General features: G+C 40.4%; 2 protein-coding genes across 5 annotated transcripts in view; both read right to left on the reverse strand.

Annotated features, from left to right (window-relative positions):
- Positions 1-19,136, reverse strand: part of Nca (neurocalcin homolog) — a 101,188-nt gene that overhangs the window by 51,289 nt on the left and 30,763 nt on the right. The gene's annotated exons all lie outside the window — the stretch shown is intronic.
- LOC136776977 (neuronal calcium sensor 2) overlaps positions 1-19,136 on the reverse strand; it is an 87,207-nt gene that overhangs the window by 38,210 nt on the left and 29,861 nt on the right. The window contains exons 1-2 of one of the 4 annotated variants that reach the window (XM_066732943.1): positions 11,154-11,647; positions 5,713-5,996 (exon numbers count right to left, since the gene is read on the reverse strand). The exons of 1 other annotated variant lie outside the window; for it this stretch is intronic. The gene's annotated coding sequence lies outside the window, so the exon portion shown is untranslated. Of the gene's footprint in view, positions 1-5,712; positions 6,010-11,153; positions 11,648-19,136 lie in introns of those variants that run through there. 2 more of the 4 variants (XM_066732944.1, XM_066732945.1) reach the window with 2 other exon arrangements.

Raw genomic sequence — 19,136 nt, forward strand, 5'->3', positions numbered from 1 at the left:
CGACGCTAACGAGCACGGTTTTGCTTCGTCGAAAAGCTGCCGAGTTTTTGCCAGTCGCGTACTCCAAAGCTATTCACGATAAACAATTGAGGAAGAACCGGAAATTTCCATTATCTGCTCCCAACCCTATTGAGTCGAAAACACAACGATTGCCAAATATTTTTAAATATTTTACCGATTTCCAGCAATTGGACTTTCCACACGTCAATAAAATTTCAACTTTTGCTTGGTTCGTTTTTTTACCCAATTAGGAAAATTTCACGCGATTATAAGTTGTATGGTGCAAAAGATACTGGAGGGTGAGTAATAAAATTTGGATCAGGTGATTAAAAAATCAAGAATTACACAAAGGACGGCTTTCACAGGTTTCAACAATCGAACGTGGATCTGCTAATTTGAGACGATTAAATATTGAGAAAAGAAGTGAAATAATTTTGCGTTGGAGTTAGATCGACTGAAATAAATGGACTTTTTCTTATTCTAAGGAGAGCTCGACTAAAACTGCTGAAGATGTGGAAGGAAGGAAGAAATGATGGCAGCTGAAATGCTCCAATTGCAATCGATTTTGACTAATATTTGCACGTGTACAAGTACAGGGTGTGCAAAAATGAGCCGAGATAGCAAAAAAATATAAAAGATTAAATATTTTATAAAAAAAAAATATCAGCAATAATTTCTAGTATTAACTCTATTGTTTATTAAATTTAGTTTGACCTTGGGCAGAGCACTGAAGATCGCCTTAATTTCTTAAATGAAACTTACGATGAAAAATAGTGACTTATGATTAAAAAAGTCAAGTGACCTTCGCACGATCTTCAAAAATGCACTCAAGGTCAAACCGACTTTACTATCTAATGAATTATTTAAAATATTTCAACTTAATTCCAAACTTTCCTTCCTAAAACGCTCAGAATTCGAAAATTTGGTCCCCTTCCGGTTGATTTGGGACACCCTGTATATACGTGATAGAGAGTGTATCAACATTACAAGTGTATATCTGCATGGAAGGATCTTCTGCCCGATTGCATAAGGAACAATGAAAGTGAAGCGTTTCTCCTCGAGACTGCGTGTGTCTAGAATTCCAATCGAGTGACCATTCTCGTTGATAGTTTGTACTGTACTTGAGAAAGGGGGAGGGGGGCAGAAAATGAAAGTGAATTTTCGAAAAGGAATCGATTCATCCTAACGGACAAATTCAACTGAAATTATAGTATATACAGTAGAGGCTTAAATTCTTGCTCGCTGGCATAATTCGACGTCTCTGGTGAGTGTATATTTGCAAGGATTTTCTACTCGATTACGCAAGGAACGATAAAAGTGAGGCGTTTCTACTGGAGACTGCGTGCAGTGCTCGAAAGTCCAATCAAGGAACGGTTTTCGTCGATCGGTCGTATAGTGGACCCAAGCCAAGCCGATGGAAAAGGAATCCCCAGGAAGGAAGCGAAATTATTCGGAAAAAGGCGACAAGAGATAAAACTCGTCGCTCGACGATTCTCCTTCGATCTGGAAGTACATTAGAAAGCAGCACGAACGCAGATAGCTTCCACCATTATAACAGTCCCGTAAATCGTTGCTTGTCGGCATAAACAAATATTACTACCCCCCACACTCCACTCCCATCATTCGATGTACTCCGATCCCTGTGTGTATACAGCACACTTACACCATCCTCCCGCCAATCGCTTTCCCATTAAACAATGTACGCTAAGTTCCCTCCAGTGGATCCCATCTCCTCGCACTCACTGAATAATTCCACTGTCGAGCACAAGTTTCTGCAAATACGCAAACTCCGCTAAATCGATCGGCAATGAATTTTCAGTTTAAACGATCTTCCATCCTCGGTAATCGAAGACTTTTAGCGATCCAACGAGCACGAGGGTTATCTCGTGTTTACTCTTGACAAAATTTGGCAATTTATTATAACGGGAATCTTCTCATTAACGATGCGCTAAATTTGTTTAAAAATTGCAACATTCTTTTTTTACGGTAAAGAATGCGTTTAATTTATAGCAGGATAAGTAGCGCAAAGGTTTTTTCTACGAGGATGGAAGAAAAACAAGAAGAAAGATGTACGAACTATTACGGCGAGGAGGAATGTCTATGATCGAAGGTAAAAGAATCTGTTTATTAAGTACGGTGACTGACGGAAGCTATATATTTACGTACGGTTATAGACAGCTGTGCGAAAGACTGCATTTGTATCGAGCTAAAGTAGGATGTAGGAATGTGTCGTCCTCGAGAAATTCCTGTCCTTGGAAAAGGATAACGGAGCGTTTTCCTTTCGATACGTGTCGAGACATTGCACAATCACGTTCAACCATATTATCTTCTCAGGATTGCGTAAGCTTTTATCCGTCCAAGATCCTCAAATAGAATTCTTATGGAATGCCACGAATTATTCATCCTAGTCACCAGTTATATACACTGAATTAATTTATATTTATTATTCTTATCTTTCGAACTGTGCGCGTCAGGATAATATCGCAATAATCGCATCTGGAGTGGTTTAATTGAGAAAACAACCGGAAAGCCCCCCCCTCCCAATAACGTCATAAAACTATATATATTCCGCTTTTTATTTTCCTAGAGTTATAGTTATTTTCTGCAAATTTTGCAGAATTTCTGCAAGCTCTGGTTGCTTCATTTTTATGGTGGGGCGATCGTAGGAGACGAATGAAAAATGGAGTTGGGAAAGTGGGTCGATTGTTAACCTCTGTTAAAAAATGTGCACTTCGAGGTGATCATCTAATTGTGTAACGCTTGTCTTTCCATATAACGATCCAACCTGTTCCATTCTACCTTTGACGGTCTCTGCACGTCCACGTGACGCTGTAAATCAACTGAATCACTCGCGCGCGTAAAAATAACGATTTTGCACCGGTCGTTTCAAATCCCTATTACGGTTTGTCATCTCAATTTTTTAACTGTCCACGTTTATTGGACAGGATATAAATTTAAAGTTCAAGGTCTTCTTTGGGGGTGAGAAAAAGTGCAAGTTACCGATTGATCTATTATTGCTTTATGAAAAGATGAATCGGGTGGAAACGATAAGGAGGTTGAGGAAGATTGAATAAAAAAGGCAGTGCTGGATGATAAGAGTGGGTGAAATTGAAGAGCGATCAAGCTGAGTGGGGGGGGGGGGGGGGGGGGGGTAGCTGGAATTTTTTCTCTTTGGACGTTGAGTAAAAATTCCAAGTGGTGTTGGGCAAGTTGAAAATTGAGAGGGGAGAAAAAATTTATGGATCGAGGAGAAATTTTTATGAGTCGGGTATGAAATTCGAAACAACTGATCGCACGTGACAAGAATAAATAAAGAAGAGTAAGGGGTGGTAATGGGGAACCTCGAAGGAACAGTGACCTAGGTAAGGATGTGGGATGGCTCAAAAATGATAGACTAACGAAATAATTTCTGAAAAACTAGGAATTCCTAGACAAGACAAACAGGAGTGTCGCACTATAATAAAAAAAAAAGAGAGAAAAATGTTAACAGAAGCATAATGCGAAACACGAAGAATACACAAACGTGATTTTATATTTACATGCGTATGTGCAAGTTCAACACGTTTCCCATAAAGAGTTTATTAGATTCTCTCTCGGTGGCTCAGATTCTCTCGTTGAAATCACTAGAAATTCCAAACAAAAACTCCTCGCAAAAATTCTGTAATCAATTTGATAAACTTGCAATATTCCACGAATTTTACCTAGTTTTTTCTTCTTTACGTAAGAACGTTAAATATAGAGGAGACTGGACAGAAAAATTTGGATTCTAAAAACAGCGACTGTTCGCTTCAATTATAAATTACGTTGACTTAATTGAACCAACCGCCATTGTAATCACGACCCATCTACAAAGGAGGCTATTTTTATGCGGGGGGCATAATTTACGGCGACTTACTGTGTTTTACTAGATTCTCCCGGGGGTTTTACGACTCGTCCAATTTAAATTTATGGTGAGTTTCGTTTAAGTGCTCCGGTGCTTCTGTTTCATTTGCAGTTAGAGGCGTGATTTATTTGGTCCGTGGCGAGAGGAAGCACGTGGATGGAAGGATTCGATTGGGAGTCAACATTCGATTCGACCTTGAGCCTTCTGATCCCGGTGTAACTGGACGAAATCGAGTCGAATAAATTTCAGCCTCTCGAGGCACAGCTTAGCTTCAGATTTTTCTCTTATACGAATCGTTAAGAATTGCAAAATAGGTGCGTTAGACTTATCCTCAAAATAATTATACAATGTAAATTCTAGTGGAGCAAAATTGGACGTTTGAGATGTAGAGATTTGACCTTGATCCTTTCTATGGAAGAGAGTCGAAAACACTCTATTTTCTGTCCCGTTAAAAATCCGAGTGACTCTGCGCGCCTAATTAAGGGTTAAACGAGTATCAACTGCAGATTCGCGTGGAATAAAATTGGACGTTTGAAAGGTGTAGAGTATATAAACTGGAGGGCCGGGGGCGAAATGTGAGTGGGGGTAAGGGAGAGCGTAGAGTAAAATAGGCTGGTGGTGCACTAAATCTCGCAAGGGTGCTCGTGCTAAAAATAAAGAACGAAGTGAAGTGGAGGAGAGTTGGAAAGGTTGACAAGGGGTGGAAAAAAGAAATAGTTCCAATTAGGAGTAATGGGCAAGGCTTATTGCACGAGGATAATATTGAATGAATCGACCGATAGGATGAGAGAGAACGAGGAGGAGACAATGAAAATATTGCCAGACAAGTACACACTTGATCATAGTATCGTTATATACGAATCTCTCCAGCTGTGGGGGTGGGTCTGAGATATTACTGACTGGACTACTGGACTCGGGGATATCAGTGGAAGATCTGCATAATTCATAGTCGATCCGAAGGGTCGAGTACTCCTGTCTTCCATCACCTTCGTCCCCTTATCCATGAAATCTTCATCATCTCCACTGTATTTAGCTACAATTTTTTATCATCCCTACCGATAGAACCATCAACCACTCTAGACCTTACGTGAAAGTGCACTGATCGAGGTTTAAAAAATTGTTGAACAATAACACTCGCCAAATTATAACTCGACTCGATTCCAAACGAGCAAATCGAGTGTTTCGGGTGTCGATGTAAGAACGACGACGCACTCGAGTAGAATAAAATCAATAGGAAGGATGGTAACTCGTTGTGGCAGCTCGCGTAATTTGGAGAAGGACCGGGTTGGTAGGCGGGCAGGATCCAGGTACAATGGAGGTCGGATCAGTGGCTCAAGGTCGTTCTAAATCCTACTTTTAGCGCTGGCTGGATGTCTTGCTATCGATCCACCGAGGAACGCTCCGAGAACATCGGCCATGCCATATTTCGCTCGAACGTTGCAACAAACTGTCCACGATTCAAAGGTATTCTCCAGAAAATCGTACAGTGGACTTGTATCTCGTTCCAGTGAAAAATCTATCGTTCCGAACGTTTCAGTGAGTTTATATTTAATCTACTTGAAAAATGTATGTCATTTGTTGGATTTTGACGAAAGATTCGATTTACGGTCAATTTTTGTTTCACTCATCAACGATGACACGAATTAGCTCTAGTTTGAAGCTACGTCCAATGAATTTAGATTATTGGATGAAAATGTTCTTTTCTCCCTGGGTTACAGCATGTGGTGTTTAGGAGCGGATTATTTTTTTCGGTAACGTGTCTGTACGAGGAGGGCGGAACTATGCGAGAATTGGAATGAGTCGTATTAACACGAAAAGAAGCGTCTTACCGTTTAATCCGCGTGGAGTGGCGAGTTCTTCGAGATCTCGATCGATAATTAAAGTGTTATTTGGTCCTCCTCCTCCCCCCACTACAGTCACTGAGAAAAGTAGCAGCACCTTTTTGAACAACGACGATCACTACAAAGGTTCCAGAACTTTTCGATCGCCTCTCTATGAATTTCACTGCTCTGCACGCACTTTCCTCTCCGTACCCTGAGTTTTAATCTTCGATACCGGAAATCACGAGTTGGCCATAATGTTTTCTCGAGCCTCGTCGTCCCCCTCTCCTATCCTGAAAAATCCACCTACGTTCACATTTTTAAGAATCTCCTCTGCCACTTTCTCAGAATTTTCTGGGTTCAAACCGAGCGACGAAACTTGCGAGAAAATTCTAATTTTTTATTTTCTATTCATTCGAGACTCTTTTCGGTTTAATTGGCCCCTCCCACGAGCGAAATTAGGAATTTTAATAAGCGACGATTGAAATTTATCCGCCGGACGCTTTTCTCAGCGATAGAAAATTACGACGACTCGTCTTCTTTTTAACGCCACTTGGGCGAATGATGACTAAACGAAATGAGAATCTTTTTCCTACCGTACGCTCGATATCGATTTTATTGTATAGATATATACGTACAGCTTTCCCTAAACTTTACAAGATCAGTACACATGGAAAGTTGGAGTTATTTTTAGAACGACGTTCGGCAACACAACATAATCACACTTCTACAGCCGAGAGAGACTATTTTTAACGATAGGTTTACTCGTGCGAGTGTCTGACACGGGTGATACACTTTGGAGTTTTGTCTAGAAAAACGCACGTGAAACTGGAGGATCGAGACTGTCCCAGTTTGTGCAGGTTTGGCAATACAAAATAATGAGATCTCTGCAGGCGAGAGCAACTATTTTCAAATACAGTTTAGATTTTTATCTGGAAAAACTCGCGTAAAACTGGAGAGTCAAGATTATCAAAATTTGTACCAAATTCTATGCTGATTCTATGTAACGAGGTTTAAACTATCTTTGGTGATACAAAATAATGAGATCTCTACAGGCGGTAGGGATAATTTTCAATTACACTTTAGGTTTTTGTTTAAAAACCTTACGTGAAACTCGAGGATCTAGACTGTTCCAATTTGTGCAGATTTATCAATGCAACATAATCAGATCCTCTACATTCGCGAGGAACAATTTTCAACTGCACTTTAGATTTCTATTTAAAAAAAGACTCGTAAAACTGGAGGATCGAGATTATCAAAATTTGCAGAAAATTCCACGTAGATTCTATTTAACGAGGTTTAAAACGACTTTTAGCGATATAAAATAATGAGATGTCTACAGTCGCGAGGTACTATTTTCAATTACACTTTAGAATTTTGTATAAAAAAAGGACACGTAAAACTGGAGGATCCAGACTGTCCCAGTTTCGCACAAAGTACCATGCTGATTGGATTTAACGAGGTGCAGGCTACGATAAAAAGCGAAAGTGCACGATTTACGATTCATTCGACGCTTGCTACGTTTTACGATCGCGTATGTCAATTTTCCGGAACAAGTTTAGCGGAAGGAAAAATGGCAGCGACGAGGCAGCCATATGAGTTTTGCAGGGTAGTTCCGGTGGTGCAAACTGCGGCCTAAAATTTGTTTCATCCGCAGAACGAGCACTGAAACCGCATGGAAAACTACCCCATAACAGGAAAGGAATAACGTGCTGCAAATATTTCATTCGTTTCAGGGTACGGTGCCAAGTTTTTCTACTCTCTGATAATTTACAGGATGCAATAGAAATAAATTATCTTCCATTCGTGTGCGCGATATATGCCGTGCGATATCGTTTTATCGTTATCGTTCACCGGACACACTCGCTCTCGTTCTTAGTTTTTGCGCGAAATGAATCTAGTGGAAATAAATAAAGAAACTGTGTCTATTTTGAAAAAAATATATATATATAGAAATCTTTACACACATGAGTGAGAGAGAGAGAGAGAGAGAGAGAGAAAATTGAAAAAAATTTACTCGTCCGCCCTTCGAGGTAAAATCGTCGTGAAGCTTTCTGAATTTCAAGCTCAGATTATCCAAAGCTTATCTGCAAAACGTAAACCCTCTCGTAAGCACACTAACTCTTGTTAAAATACGTCTAACAAACTTTGTACATCCCGAGTATGTACGGGAGAAGAACAGGATTTTGCAATCTTCTTCTTCTTCGTTGTATAATTTGCTTGACAAAAGGAGCACCAACAGCACGGATAAAGAATGAAATTGTTCGCATTGGGCAACTGTTTTTACGTGATATACTGCACAGGGATTAAATTTATAACTACCACTAAAAAAACATTAGAGAAACATATTGCACCACTTTCGAGATAAATTGCCTTAAAACAGGTGTTCTCTGTGTTTTTCCAGGATATATACTCCGGTCGAAAAAGGGAGATGCGAAGAAAGAAAAAGCTGGATAAGGTACAAACGGAATATTTAATCCCCCGTAAAAAATACTTTACTTCTGCAAAATATGGATCACGCGTTTAATTAATCCTCACTTCTGCCTCGACCTATTCACGTTCATCCGATTTTCCAGGAGATTTTGCGTTTTGCGTTTCTAATCGACGAGTATCGCGTTTCACTGGCTGAAAACAAACGAGCTTTCCCTTCTAATCTGTCCACCTTGCAGTGGAGCAGACCACTCTTGGCATTCTTCAAGAAACTCGACCTTTGTTCCTCGTTGCAGAAGCTGAAGAGGGAGAGCAGGAGTAAGACAATGGTAAAAAAATGGAAGAAAATTACGAGGCCTCTTTTCTTAAAGTCACGTTAAATTTTTCTGAAAGATACTCGTGCAACGTTGAAATATCAAATTTTCGGAGAAAAATGTAATGTGTGTCAGACTTGTGAATTTATCTATTTCCAACAAAACAAATATATATATATGTATATCGAATAATCTCAATGTATCTTATAGAAGAATGGTTAGGTTGGGATAGAGCAAACAGGTAATGATAAAGGAATGAGAAGTGGAAGTCATTAGGTTCATTAATCAAAATGTTGAAGGTGATGGTTGGATGGAGAGTAGGTGGTATCTGGTGTTAAGGGGGTGAGAAAGAGAAAAGTGGAGTTGGGGACTTTGCTAAGTGGGTCAGTTACATCTTTTCTTATCGGAATCAGATCGATTGCGTGGATAGACACGTAATATACATATACATATATAGCCATTGATAATCGAGTGCAAATAAGAGGGGCTCGACTCCCTTCGTCGAAGCAGACTTTTTTCCAGGTTGCACCGGCCTCAAGAACCGAAACTCGAGCACTGCCAACCCTTTTTTCCATTACGTATTTCCACGACGACTATCTAGTCGTCCTCGTTTCAAACTCTCGCCAAATAACTGCGAGGTCGTCGCAAAAATTGATACAGTCTGAGAAAAATATCTCGCTCTTGCGAAGCACGCTACGGGAAATATAACGAAAAATACTGATTGAAACAGTTGAGAACCGGAAGTGAAGTCTCCTACCTATTATTTCCGCGCTTTCGAGCTCGATGAATAAACGATGTAATCTTCGTTAAGCGAGGATCGAACTGTACTTTATTTAAAAGCGGATCGAAGAAACGTTTTGAGTTTGGACTTTGGTAAAAAAAAAAATAAATAAAAATCTTGAGAGCATTCAGTGCTTTCTCCTGCAGAATCTTGATTGAAAAACCACGAGTGGATGAAAGAATGGATGGGGTCCGGAAAATTACGGTCATTTCCCCTAGGATATCCAACGAATCTATCCCTTTTCTTCCCTGCGAGCTACGCGAGTCAAGAAACTTTCTTTTATAAAGGAATTTATTTACTTTTTAAATTTTCGTGAAGCTTTTTCCACCAGAGATCAACCCCCCCCCCCCCTTTCCTATCAGTTTCATTCTGTCCGTTATCTTCTTCAGCTTCTCCTCGGCCATAGCCACCCTTTTCCACTTATTGTCTTTTTCCCAGCCCAATCGAATCCTCCATCGCACGTATATTACAGCCTCGCATTTCGGATAAAATGCCTTTGACTGTGAGAACACCTTTGGTACAAATACATCCGAACCTACGTAACGAAATAAACTCTTCTCGAAAGTAAAACATGTAAAAGTTGTAATCTTTTATTTGCATTTCAAAGAAAACTGCGAAAAAAGCACTACCCTCTCTCGCGAACTTCCATTCACTTTTACCATAAACGTACAAAATCTTCTTTCAAACCACGAGTTTTTACGGTTTCATCTATCTTGCTCGATCTCCAGTTTGGTGTAATTAAAATATATCTTTCCTTTACGTTACGCGATAGAGCCACCTAATTGTTTTTCACGAATTTAATTGCAAGCTCTGGAAAATCGCGGAAAACACGAGAATTGATAATAACTCTTCTGCTTTTATTCCTGCTGCGATTTATTATTTAATATTCGCCATTCGATAATCACGATTCTCCTTGACTAGCTCCACGAGCCGTTTTTAGCTTCATCTCAGGAAATGGTATTGATAAGGTGTGTTTTTATCTCGATTAACACTTCCGCACTTGATATTCTGCCTTTGGCAAAACAAACAACTATAAACTCGGTTTGCGATTGAATCATTCTCTCTCTCTCCCTCTCTTCAAAGAGAGATATAGAGAGAGAGAGAGAGAGAGAGAGAGAGAGAGAGAGAGAGTACAATTTTCCACCCTGTTAACTTCACGGTATAGTCAAGAGTACACTGATCATTTAGTTTCTCGCAACTTTCGTAATCCCCGAGGATGCTGTAAGATCACAAGGATCCCCGGGGCGTCTGAACCTGTTCGATCCAGAGAAATTTGCATACGAAGGATCCGACAGACGAAGAAGCACAACGAGCACTAAACTTAGGGCTTGATTAATAATTAAATTATTTCAGTATCAAAAAAAAAAAAAAAAAAAAAAAGAGAACAATAAATAATCCTCGCGTTCGTGGAGCAAATCGATGAGTGGAGCAACGGAACTAGTCCAGAAGGTATCAAGCTGTGATAACACGAGTCGATGGAGAAAAATGGGGGTGGAAAATGAACAAGAGAAAACAAGTAATTCCCGAAGAGTAACAAATGGAAAATCTCAAAAAACAAAAAAAAAAGAATTAAACGAGAGATTTCGAAGCCATTGAGAGTGTTCGATAGACCAAAAGGGGTTGTAAAAGGACACTCCGCAGTGGAACGATTGGTGCAAACGAATAAACAGTGTAAACCCAGATCGCGCTTTACCGCGTCGAATGGACTATACAGCGAGTGGACGTAAAGTTAGCAGGAATATCGGTTACAAAAGGGAGGAAGGAGAGGGGATGGATATAGGAAAAGGGTGGCCCACAAAGTACGCCAAAGTGGCGATTGATTATTAAGGAAAGCAGGAGGGTCCCTGCAACGATCAGGGAAAACTCGACTAAAGTAGTTTACGAAACAGGGAGATTAACGAGCAAGGGAGCGTGGAAAAACCCACCGGAAGATCCAATGGCGAGAGCAGAGCAACGCGAGGGATTCCAAGGGTTAAACACCAGCACACAGAGTTTTAGCACCAGTCGATTCTTGGCTGATCCAATAAGTGGCAGCTTTAGGTTCACCACAACTTTTCCACACTTTCGATCGTCTTCAACGCCTCCAACCTGGAGCAACCGTTAGGGGATGGGAATTCCAGGGGGTTAGAGGTCATCGAGGGCTTGTCCTCGGGATTCTCGCGCGTCCACTTTGGGGGATTTTTTGGGGCAGCATTTGTGGGGGAGGGGGGATGGAAGATAGGATGCGTTTCGGTCAAATTGTTCTCGGAGGAAGAGCGATGCGTCGATGATGATCGGTAGATGAAGAAGAGGACGAGGAGCGGGAGAAGGAGGAGGAGGAGGAGGAGAAGGAAGAGGAAGATGAAGCACTCGCGAGGAACACAACGACGGCGCCGTAAATGTTGAGGCGCGCGCGCGCGCGTGTTTAGTGGCGTGGACGAGTGCGGCGGAGCTACTAGCGACTGGAGGCACGGCGTCTATCCAACGAGCCTCTCTCGACTCTCCCTCGTCGACCCTCACCACCTCGCCACCTCGCTCGCTGATCCTGCGTGCTAAACGTGCCGCCTCCACCTACCCCACCACCTCCCTCCTCCTCGGCACCACTATACTACCCCCACTTATAAGTATTTACTAGGACCACCGGAGGACTCCGCGAGCAATAACTTGTTATTCTACCTCCACTCGGGCTAATTTTCCATAATTTTTATACTTATTAACCGTCGTTCGTTATTTTAACGAAGATTATTTCTCGGCTTTATGGAAGGTGAATTTTGATAATTATTATTTTGGCATTTTGATTAATTTATTTTATATGGATGTTATGGATTATTGTTAACAGGTTGACGAGGTTTGTATATTTTTTCGTAGTGTGTGAATGCGAGGTTTTTTCAATTTTGTTTATTGTGTTTTTTATCATGAGCAGAATTTTGCAAAGATATCCACCTCTCGCGTATTATTTCCTTGTAATACATCGAATGTGCTATTTACAAGGATAGAGTTTTTCATGCAGAGCCATCGATACTCGTTTCCAACATTCCCCTCGTTCTGTAATAAATACTCCTGTTACAAGGCGAGTTCTCGTACAGTACAATCGTGTGTTATAATGGAAAATTTCAGCAGTGGTGCTTTAATGAACTTTTAGGTAATAATGGTTATTCAACGATTGTTTTATGCTGCCTTTCAGATGCAAATTCGAGCTTTTTGGCTTGAAATCAACTGGAATTCTATACTGATCAAAGGACCTGGTTCATCGTATTACTAAATAACTCGACCTTGGCTTTTTTAAAATGTATCACTATTCGTGCTACACGAGCACTTTATGCGAGTCGATTAATGTTAAAGTCTCTGTGCAAAACGTTCGTCGAGGACTGACGATAATTTTTAGATTTATTACCAAAAAATTAAATTTTATATTTATTCTTTTTCTACTAAATTTCAATGACCGAGGTTTCTGTCATCGATCGATTAATTTTATTAACGAAGGAAAAGTTAAAGTTTTTTACAGTCTCACGAGAGCTATAAAATTTTTTATTTTTCATACAAATTCGAATGGCCGGGGTTTCTATTTCTGATCGATTAACCGAACAATGAAGAGAGTGTAATTACCGGAAAGGAAGCAAATGGAAGAGTAAGATATAGAAGGGGGAGGGGGTTAACCACGCGAGTGCATGTGCGCTTGAACTTCGCATCGTCATCGGGTAAACACAGCAGGGTGGAACGACACTAATTAGAGCGTAGGATATTAATAAGGAGTGTCTTAGGTTACGGTCAATCGCGAATGGCTGAGAATCGCGGATAAATCGATGTATCGCGTGGTTTGATATACTTTAACGATATATAAAATTCTCCGAGCAAACCAGGCTTCTCGTTAGAAAAGGTCAAATGTATGGATTTTCTTTCCATTCTAAAGTAGCATTGTTTATATAAACTATCCATCCCCCCCCCCTCCCTTCTCCGCTCAAATTGAAATAAAAAATTCGTGCGTAGAAAGTGAGTCAATTACTATATGACGTGTGAAAAAACTTTGTAATTGTTTATACTAACAATTTCTAAGAAAATTAAAATCCTCGTTGGAAAACTCGAATACCATAGAATCTTTGTTTCCATTGTGAACGAGCATTGTTTGTAAACAATCTCTATTTCCCCTTCAGCTAAGCCAAAACAAAGGAATCGTGCGTACGAGGCGAGTCAATTACTATAGCGTGTTACGTGAATTTTGTAAACAAGTTTTGCATGTGTTCGATACTCGTACTTTGGAAATCTCCCTGCGCGTTCTAGCTCGTCGCTAATTCCACGAAGAGCCTAACAACGTCGTCGTCGGTTACGGCATGAACGGATTAACGAGATCGATCTTAACATCTGAGGCACCTGATCCCACTAATTAATACAATCTGATCGCTAATAAGCGTAAAGCAACCCAGCTTTCACCCACCAACTCTCTCAACCCCCTCCCAAACCAATTAATACAATCAATAAGTAAAATATCTTAGAAAAAATAACAACATCCAAAATAGAAACTGCAAAGCTCCACACGTAAGAGCAAGAATAACAAAATTTCAGATTTTTAGATGATCGTAAAATTAAATTTATGCGAAGTAAAGGAAATTCAGCGTGAAAAATGTTGGTTTCCAGCGAAATTTCATTTAATTACGATACAGGGACAGAATTTATACGCTCTCAGGGGTTTATTGCCAAGATGTATATATACATGTATATATACGTTCACGATCGGAGTATTATTGTAATTTATCGCGGATCATTCGTCTTGGGGGATGCATTCTAAAGGAATCGTAAATTCCTGCGATAGTTCGCTAATATAATCTACGATAGCGGAATAATGCAATTTTTACGACGTCGAGTGGCAAGCGGATACCACACAAGCGTGTCTTTATATCGCAAAGAGAAAAGCGGAGAATTTTCAGTGAAATTTTTGCTAATCGCAGCAGCCGGGACGGTTAATTGGGTTAGGAGTACGATGGTTGTGGGGAAAGTTGAATGAAATAAAAATGCGAGACGTTGGAGGGTGCGGCTGCTGTGCATGGGTGGTGAAAATGTGCAGTCTGCTGGAAAAATGGGAAAGTTGGGAGGATTGCGAAGCCGCGAGGAGTGGAACAATGCAGCCAATACGGTTTTCAAAGCGTTTGCGAGCTCATTGGACGAGAAAGTAGAGAGACAATATCCGATAACAGAGCGCGAAACTCTGACGTCCTCCGCACATTTATACAAGCCCGATACTACACTCGCCCATCCTCTTATCATTACATTTCGTTACGTTCTTCAATTCTTCCCCCCACTCTCTCTTTTCTTTCCCACAGCCAAAAACACACACGAGTCACTTTACATTTCTCCCTGCCACTAACACTGCAATCACGAGTATTGTACCCAACCCAAGCAGCGTTTCACATTTATGTCATCCCTGATTTTCGTCCATTGCACAATTTTATTTTCCTAAATTCGTCCGGTGCTTTTTCATTTGACGTAAAACCACTCGAGAGGCTCGACCTTACTACGTGTCACTTTCAGTTTATTTTCACGCTCGCGCTCTGTGTTACATTTGTCAAAATAAACGTTAAATGCACGAGATTTCTAATTGCGTTTGGGTTTGACGAGGATTTAGAAAAAATATTGATTTCAATAAATTTAGTAGAGGAGAATGTTCAAAGGTCAGTGAGGTTGGGTTTGGGTTTAAATTTAAGAGGCAAAACCTCGCGTTTGACTCCTCTTCTATATTTAAGTTCGTCGTTACGTCTGTCAAAATCAGCCTTAAGTGCACGAGATTAATTTCTAATTACGTTTGGATTTAACGAGAGTGTTTAGAAACTATCTAAATAAATAAATAACGGTATAGAAGACCGCTGAAGATTCAACGAGGGTGGATTGTGTTTAAAACGAAATTGGAGTTGCAAAGTTGGGCATGAAAACACGTGTAAAGTAGATTTGCGAGTATTGCGAGACATGGGTTGCAATGATGGAACTTTATGGGCTGTAGGAATTAAACTTTAGTGTATAAGTTGTGAAATGCAGGACACAAAGGAAGCACAGTGATATGGGAGGAGGGTGAATTCTTGAAAGTGGCGAGTGGAGCTACGGTAAATAGCGCAAGTTGAGCACGCAGGGACTTTTCATATTTTCTCATTGGCGCTCGCGCATATGTGGGTGTGTTCATGTGTATTTACCAGCTCGTTAGCAGCCAGTCCATTTCCCTCGAGTAAATGACTGCACATTCGGATACGTTAACTTGAAATTCTGCAGCTTCGCGGAGGAAAAACGTACAATGTCCGCGTGATTTCTCAATGGCTAGCGGAGCTTGCAAGCTCTTCCGGATAAAACCATATCTCGAGGCAGAATTTACAAAAATTTCTGCAAGTTCGCCAAGTTTCGACGACGAGTGTGCCAAACTCCTATTGACAAAAAAAAATTGAATTAATTTTACGTTAAATTCATGTTAAATTAGAATTCTTAGAATTTGTACGATTAGCAGGTTTGACAGTATAGAGCAGAAAATGTTTCATAAAACTGAAAATTGAATTTTTCTGCTGACAGCGATCGAGCAAAAATAAAATCTTTAGAGAAATAATAATTTCTAGAGTTATAGGTTGCAGGGTAGCTTCCTTCGCGAACGATCGCACAAGTTTTATCGTTAGAAACTAGAGCAAAGGTAATTCTATCGCGTTATATTTTTGTGTAATAATTTTTGAAAGTGAATTTAGATTGCGTTATTAAATTGTATCTTCAGCGACAAAAGTAGGACGAGAGGGGGAGGCAAAGGAAAAAAAGTTGCAATAAAAGAAAATCCAATACAATACTTCTATAAAGTATATACAGTACGTGGATAAATAGTATAAGCGTCAAGTGGTTATTGTAACGAGAACAAAACTGAGACGAGAAATCGGGCTTGCGTCAGATACAATGAATTCCTCCCCCCTCCCTCCCAGCTCTAAATAAAACTGAGACGAAAAACTGGACTATACGTATACCCCACATTCGCGAAGACTAAATTCAGTCTACAATTAAATTATTTTTCATTACACCTATAAAGCACAGCAGTTAATTAAAATTAGGTCGTTACTAATTGGCTTATCACGCGAGACTAATGAACGAGGTCCTTCCGCGGAGTTGCGAGCTTCCTGCTGCATTATCGAGCGATTAGCGATTAATCAAGGATTATTAACACGAATGAAAATAATAATAAGCGCAGAGGAAGAAGGAGGGAACGTAAAGAGTGTGTGGGAAAACGTTTATCCAAACAAGGTGAGAATATTTCGCGGAGAAATGCAAGGTCCTCGGTATAAAATATAGCGAGAGCATTTCTCGAGGCAGCATAACACGAGTACTTTACAAAATTACCAGGCAGCTTTTCCAAGCGAGTCATAAAGCTTCCACTCGTCGTTCGCTTCGTGGCTCCAGTACGCGCAGAGATCTTCGCAAAGCGTACGTTCTCTCCTTAAAGCAGCGGATTTCTCTCCCACCAATTCCAATTGGTGAAAAACGCAGTTAAATTGACAATCCTATTTAGTGGGAAAAATTCCAGCAATCGGAACATTCCCACTGCTGGCCTTTTGGCACGAGCTTTTTCACACTGCTTTCATGCAACTTCCGGTGCATCTTGAACAATTCTCGGTGTATCAATCTTTTTTCGGATGGTGTATTTTGCGTGTGTGTGTGTGTGTGTGCAGTGTGCGATAAGACAGGCGAGTCGTTAAAATAACGCAGTCAAATTGGCAAAAAATTTTATTTAACGAAAAATTCCCACCGCTAGCCTTTTGGCACGAGCTTTTTCCCACTGCATTCGTGCAACTTCCTGCGAACCTTGGACAACTTTCGGTGTATCAATCCTTTTCAGGATGGAATCTCTGGATAAGAGAGACACACGGACAAATGATAGAGGGCGTAGTTGCACATTAATCTTCTTTTGTCTCTCTCGCAGTGTATTTTTTACCCCACCTCCACTCTTCCTCTCTGAAAACTACCCTTGCATCGCGACTTCTTTCGAGCAGCTTGCTACAATCCAATAAAAAATCAGTATAAAGCACTCTGAGTTTGTGTTTCGAGCAACTTTCTTTCGAATACAATCCAATAAAAAATCTGTATAAATATTATCTCTGCTTTCTTTCAGACTTTTAACATTTCTCGTTGAAACGTTATATTCTGTCGCGCGAGGAAAATGCCATTACTCCACTGTCATCTCTCGCTCTTTTCAGGTTCTCTTCCTTTTGGGAAATACCTGCGACTGGGACGCGTCGCGTTCCTCGTATCCCGAACCGTCGAGACTTCATTCGTATATTAGATTTTATCAAGGGATACCAGACTTTCCTCTCAAGGATTGAAATCGTCCGGTTAAGCAAACTTCCATCGAGGAAAGTAAAACTTCTGACGAACGTGTTAAATAATGTCACGCGCATTGTGTTTTCAGGGCTCCTCTAAACAACCATGTAAACATTTTATCTAAAAACATTTATCGCTATGAACTTTCATAGAGAAATGTAAAACTTTTGACGAGCTGGTTAAATAATGTCATCCGCATTGTGTTTTCAGGACTCCTCTAAACAATCGTGCGCACATTTTATCCAAGCATTTTCCACTAAAGCGTAATACTATGTCATGACGAAAGTGCCATTTTTCTACTGTCATCTTCCGCTCTTTTCTGGTATCATTCTTTTCGGGAAATACCTGCGACTGGGAGACATCGCGCTCTTCCTGAACCATTTCGAGACTTTATCCTTTCATTAGATTTTATCGAGGGACACCAGAATTTTCTCTCAAGGGTTGAAATTGTCCAGTAAAACAAACTTTCATCAAGGAATGGAAAACTTGTGACGAAACTGTTAAATAATTTCTTCAAGATTCTTCTAAGCAACAATCATGCGCACATTTTATCCAAGCATTTTCCACTAAAGCGTTATATTATGTCATGACGAAAGTGCCGTTGTTACTCCACTGTCATCCTCCGCTCTTTTCTGGTATTTTTCTTTGTAGAAATTACCTGCGCCTGGACCGAGTCGAGTTTCTCGTATCTAAACTCGTTTTAAGACTTCATCCGTACATTAGATTTTATCGAGGGATACCAGACTTTCCTCTCAAGGGTTGAGAGCGCCCAGTGGAACAAGTTTTCATCGAGGAATGCAAAATCCCTGCCAAACGTGCTAAAAAATGTCATGCGCATTGTGTTTTCACGACCGCTCTAAACGGCCATGTGCACATTTTATTTTTAGACGTGACAAAACTCACCGTTGACCCACATTTCCCTGCTAAACGCTTTCCTTTCTTTCTCTCTCGCTCCCACCCCTCCTATACTGCTCGGTAATTAATTCATGGGCGAAAACAATCGAAAGTATACATATATATGTGTTTGTGAACTTTCGAAAATAAGCGAGTGAAATTCGCGGCGTTATAATTACCAGCTTTTTCTCCAGTAAGTTTTGCCCGGTCCAAGCACCGAATCGATATCACTTTAACTTGCAATAATCATCGGTGGAGTTTTTTCAATCATTCCAAGAATTTTCTTTCGATGGCAGGGAATAACGCGATAAATTCAAGGGGTCTGGAGGTTTTCAGTGGGAAAGGTAAGCAGCGGCAAAATATCGTGGATTTTCCAATAATAAAACTGTCGTAAACTTGTTCAACTTGGAAAATCAATAACAGAAATTTTTTCAATTTTTTTTTTCGCTGTGTGAAAGTAACGAAAGGGGGGAGTGACGTAGCGAAACTGCAATCTCTCCATGGGGCTGACACACTTTTACCACTCCATGTCCAAGCTACTTCGTGTATAAATCCCCTATCGCATCTGGAGTTGCTTTAGTTATGCACAACTTCAAGGCTTCCTCGCATTTAATATACGTGAAAGTTTTCATTATGGCTGGATGAAAACGTCCGGGTAGATCGGTATAACGAACCTCCTTTCTTCCCTTATAAAAAAAAAATACCGTCTT

The sequence above is a fragment of the Prorops nasuta genome, unplaced genomic scaffold (assembly GCF_024137725.1).
Source record: "Prorops nasuta isolate Cenicafe-Biocafe unplaced genomic scaffold, Cenicafe_Pnas_1.2 PNAS00010, whole genome shotgun sequence".
NCBI lineage: Eukaryota > Metazoa > Arthropoda > Insecta > Hymenoptera > Bethylidae > Prorops > Prorops nasuta.